Source organism: Pygoscelis adeliae, unplaced genomic scaffold (genome assembly GCF_000699105.1).
Source record: "Pygoscelis adeliae isolate BGI_AS28 unplaced genomic scaffold, ASM69910v1 Scaffold374, whole genome shotgun sequence".
In the NCBI taxonomy this organism is placed as follows: domain Eukaryota; kingdom Metazoa; phylum Chordata; class Aves; order Sphenisciformes; family Spheniscidae; genus Pygoscelis; species Pygoscelis adeliae.
In genome coordinates, this window is record NW_008824653.1 from 63771 (window position 1) to 69374 (window position 5604).

The window sequence follows — 5604 nt, forward strand, 5'->3', positions numbered from 1 at the left end:
TTATTCTGCACAATACTTTATATAATAATGGGACTAGGAACATCTTTTTACAACAAATATCATTGACTGCAATGATTAATTTTAGTTTAGTTACTCGCTTAAGCTTTTTTTCATCCCTGCTTTAAAGTATCACTTCTGCACTTCCACAAGCATGCGGTAGATAGCTAAAAATTACCCTCAACATTTTACAGTATTGAGAGCTTATTTATATTACATCTAATGTAAAATCACATTGATAACACTAGCAACTGAAGACTAATATTTTAACAAAAAGCTTCCAGGCTCCCCAGAATTACTTTAATACAGATTTGTCAAGCAAAGATTAAGCAACAGCAATTCATGTGATTTAGGGTCACAGCATTGGCTAGACTATAGTTCCTTTTCAAAGGAATGTTATGAGAACTTAAAAATTTGTTAAAATGTGTAGATACTTTCCTAGAAAAAACTGAAAGACTAAAGGGTGCATGATGAAAAAAAATAAAATCTTTATTGAAAGACTGTAGTACCAAGTTTAAAAATACTAAGATTTAAAAAAAAACAAACAAAACTTATAATTAAGATTCTCCATAACAATTCCATCTACTTTACAAATACACTGATGTGTGCAAAACTCTTGAATTTTTAATTAGAAAAATATCTCATACAGCTGAAACTCACGTGCGATGACATATGCTTGGTACTGTCTTCTGCCAGAGATCAAATGGCCTGTGCTGTTTATTAAAGTTGAGGCAAGTTTTCGTAACGAGAGATGCATTTCTCAACATGAGGCAGAAAAATACCTTTCTGTAATTTCTTTTTTTAAACTTTATATAGAATAGATAAGAGAATTCAAAAGTGCTGAACAAGAACAGATGTAATCGCTCCCAGAGGCAACAAGCATTCAGTTACTACAGCCTGCCATTTTAGTGACGTGTGTAACTCGGGGATCACCAGCCGCCAGAGCTGTCAGAGCCCCCTCGTGGACACGAAATACGTGCTAATCGGAGCTTTTCTTGCCTCACTGCAACTGCACGTTCGTAAAACAAGCTAAGCCAACAAAAGCACTCCTGTCATCGTAGCTATACCCAGAGTATGCCAGTAGAACTTAACTGGGGCACAAGATTCTTTCTTACGGGCAGAGTGTGCCCTGGGGTTTTCCCACAATTACAAAACAGCAGAAGGCATTTCCAGCATTTTAAGTAAATTACAATTTGTACGAATTACCATACCAATTTAAACCAGAACCTCGGGACCCTGTTTCTGCAACACTGGTCAAAAGTGAATGCACAGGAAGGAAAGAACAGGACATGCATATAGTTATATATATAATCCCAGTCCCTATCTTTCTATGGCTCAAGACTTGATCCAATAACCGTATCTTTGAATTTAGCAGATCGATTTTACTTTCTTGAGTTTGTCCAGTCTTTTTTCAGGCCCATGAAAGATTTTGGCATTCATAACTCCTGGGTGAAAAGGAGCAAGAGGTGTTTTCATTAGAGGTAACATTTCTCAGCTCTGCATATAAGTTAGATGTATATAAAATTATGCTTCCTCTGTAATACTGAAGGACTCAAGCATCACTACCATCTGCAAATAAGGAACAAGGGTTTAAACAGACTCTGGTCAGGCAGAACAGTTGCAAGAAGCTTGCTTATCCCCAAGAATAATCCTGCTCCTCAATTACAAAGGCCATACTACATGGTCCTTGCTCCAGGACAGCTTCAGAATTCACAAAGCAGAGTGTTACTACAAAGAGGCATATACTGAGATCAGTATCATTAAGAAGCAAGCCTGAAGTCTAAAGAGTGTCTTGTTTAAAGTTCCACATTCAAGCTTGAACATGATCTTCCATTCTATTTGTTAAATGTGGGGCTCAGACATTTTTCCTTTGGTTATTAGCATGACCTCTCTCTGCTGAAGGCATCCTTACATGATCTAAGGCAAATAACTGCCTTAGATCATGTAGGTCACCCATCAGTTAAACCGACTTACATCATTTTGTACCTATTCTTCATCTCTCATTTATGAAATGGACTGTTGTATTTTAAAGCTAATGCAAACACCCTCTCGGGAATACACTATAAATCCATGAATATTGTTTAATTACCCATCTAGTTGAGAAACAAACTTGCTTATAGGTCTCCAGGTTAGATCCAAAACAGGATATTAGATACAGTTCAGATTCCAAAATATCGATTTCCCATGGGACCTGAGTTTCCACACCAGTAAAACCCCCATAGCACTTCTCATTTCTGCTGCTTGTTGCGCAGCTTTTTCAAACTAGCACATCTTCAAAATATGCAGGAACTTTTCACAGACATTTCTTCAGCATTCACAATTTAGGCACCCCACACAAATTTTAACTGTGCAGTCCAGAACTTTAGGCACATTCAGAACATTCTTAATGCTCTCAGAACTGAGGATATGTTGGCACTGCCAGATGTTGCCTTGATGGTATGCTGAAATTATTTACCTGGCGTGCAGAACAGCTGGAGCTGAAGCCATCCCACTAAAAAGCTTCAAGACACAATAAAACCACCTAAGTAGAGCTCAATTGTTAAGGCGCAGTAAGGGACTTCATTTCCAGGCACTATCACAAGTCAGAGAGACACACAGATATCGGACGTGGACACAAAGAGGTGTCCTGTTCCGATAAGCTGAAATGAGACTTCTCTTCTGATCTTTCTCACCAGCTAATTTAGCCCTCCCCTTTTTAAAAACCAACCAAACAAAAAACTTTCTGCTGACAGTATCACATTCTTAGATGTCTAGCTTCTTGTGCACTGTTTAAAAATCTTAAACCACCAATTCATAACTAGTAATTCTGTTCAGCAGCAGAATGCCTGGAAGTAGCCTAATTTGTGACTAACTGTGAGCATTTAAGCCCTGCGGTTTGAATACTGGCACTTTCATTACTGCTTTCAAAATGAGGTGATAGGTCTTCTAACAGGAACATCAGCAAAATGTCAGGAGCCTTATGGGAGTCCCATTAATATTTCTTCTGAACAGATGATTTAAATCATTATCTGGAAAATACAAGAAGTTTCACTTAGACTGATAGAAGACTGGACCAGGTAACAAATAATTATCTCTGTTTCTAGGGTGTGCGTGAGCTAATTGTTCTAAGCCTAATTAGTAGGGAAAAATGTTTATCCACTAATAGAGTGCTGCATATTGCATAATCCAAAAGCACTTGACCATACTAAATATTTTATTAAAAAGCATTCTGTTAAGCTTAATATTCTCTCACAGGCCTATCTCATAAAACTACAGTGAATAACTATAAATTCAGGTACTTTTATTTAACTCAGTACACAGACTGCAGAGATACTTTCTAACATTTATAGCAGTTTTTCAGTGTTCAGCAGATGTTACTCTATTTGCTAAACAATATCAGACTGCAAAATTGCTCTTACTGTTGATAGATCAATAATGACATGGGATAAGTCATTATCTCCGTGGCAACAGAATTATAACTGTTAGAGGAATATTGCGCATGTTGCTGCTGTGACTCTTAACAGGCATGCCTCGGCTTCCTCACACAGGTGCTCTCTCTGCAAGCCTGGTATGCCCAGAGTACTAACAACCAAGGGCATCTCTTGGACTACAGAGGATCAAACTACAGCTGTGGTTATGTTATTCTGGAAGGAGCATATCCTTATAAGGGTTTATTACACTTCAGTTTGATGTCCTTATTTCATTTATAATTTCTAATGAACCATCTCCTTGTAGAAATAGCTAGAATGAAATTCAGGAAGGCAAATACTACAAAGTTCTGTTCATAGCCCAACATTTTTTTGAAAGAAGACATTTAGTTGCCTTTAAGAATAGAAAGATCTCTTTCTTTTTACTCAATTTTCATTTAATTCCCCTCTGTCTCCCCAGGGTCTTAAAGCAGCAGGAGTCTTTCTGCTAGATTAAAACGACAAACTAGACCACTTGGGCTATTACACTGAACACTTGTTAAGCCTCTGTCTCTGTGTATCGTACCAGTTCAACAAAGAGAAAAACATATTTTTGCTTTGCAGAATTTACTGAAATTTTATCTAGCATGAACTGGATGCTATTTTTTTTTTTCCCCACGTTGCACAACCTTGCACCATGTTAATCACAACATAAAAGCAATTAACAGAAAGCAATTAACTTTTCTGTGTTTTGATCAGCATGACTGTGCCTGGCTTCTGACGCTCTGCTGAAAACAAAACATACTGACACACAAAATGCACAATGTTCATCAACAAAACGTGAACTTTGCCTTTAGAGTCATAATAGAAAGTATTTCTTCATAAATACATATACTTTCAAACACTGCAGCAACACTTTTTTTATTCATCAGCTGTTCACATGGGATGACAAACCGCAAGTTTGCCACAATTCCCTTTGCAATGTGTTCTAGTTAAATTTAAATAAAAGGCAACAAAAGTGATGCCTGAAGATGGTTTCATAGCAAATGAAAAACGAGTTGTTATTCAAGCATCAACTGGATTCCACGAAAATCAAGAACTAGCAAACAGTCTTCTGAATGCTGAAAACAAGCTGGTCTTGTCTGTGAAGCTCTCACATGAGTAGAACTGGGTGGAAAAAAATTATTTTCCTTACAAATGGAAGTAATACAAATGTCCATTAATATACCAAAAGTCCAGGTGCCAGAGATGCAATGTAAATTAACACTCACTTTGATTTGTTATTCGTGAGAGACCGTGGTTTAGTACAGAGGAAAACTTTGCGACACTTTCTTCTACTTACAGGATGGATCTGGCTGCTGTAGGAAACCTCCATGCTCTGCTCCAAGTTCTTGGAAAGAATCCGGCATCTGCCCAGGAGCTCAAGTGAAGTTGGCTACACACACGGCCTTTTCCAGGACACGTTCTAAATTCGGTACTTCTCTGGCTGATGCAGGGCAGTTCTGCGCGTCTTCCAGCACCGACTGAACCAACCCTTTCGCACACTTGGCCAGCCAGCCCAATCTTGCTCCCATCTCTCCATCTTGCTGCCACCCCTGCCAGCTGTGCCAGTGACAGACCAAGCTGCACAAAGCTACTGGTTTCTCCGGTCTCCTCTCCTAGTAATAAAGCACAGCATGCAGAGAACCACTAGTTTCTCAGTGATATAAACCGCCAGCTTCATCCCATTAAAAACCAGCCAAAACCGAACAAGTGAATGCAGCCAATCAGGCCACTAGACCACAGCCGAAGGCACCAGGGAGGCAGACCCATCCGGCGCTTTGTCAGCTGCCCACATGAAGCCTCCGCGGCCTCCCCCGCCTGCCTACGGTGACAAAAGGTGCCGGCTCAAGGGCGCTGCTCTGCTGAGGACACGCTTCCACCGCTGCGACCCGCACACGTCTGCACACCCTTCGCCGCCCAGGAGTTTCACTCAGCACAGGCAGCCGACGCACCAGAGCGGCCTGCCCCTCCGCAGCCCCGTTCTCCTCGGGTTTCATTTAGCCCTTAGCGCCGTTTTGACTCCCGGCTCGCCCTCAGCCCCAGGGAGCTCTACCACAGCCCGCACCACCGAAGGGCCGGCAGGATAAAACCCAAATCCCACCCCGGGGACAGGCGGCGTCGGCACGTCCCCCGGCTGCACCGCGGACCCCCAGCTCACCACCCTCACGGCTCCGCTCAG

General features: G+C 40.9%; 1 long non-coding RNA gene across 1 annotated transcript; it reads right to left on the minus strand.

Annotated features, from left to right (window-relative positions):
- Positions 1-485: 485 nt before the first annotated feature.
- On the minus strand, positions 486-5604 carry LOC103915664. Its single transcript, XR_663545.1, has 3 exons — positions 5584-5604; positions 4726-5041; positions 486-3005 (listed from the first exon to the last, which is right to left on the minus strand). It is a non-coding gene; the product is annotated as an uncharacterized LOC103915664 (long non-coding RNA).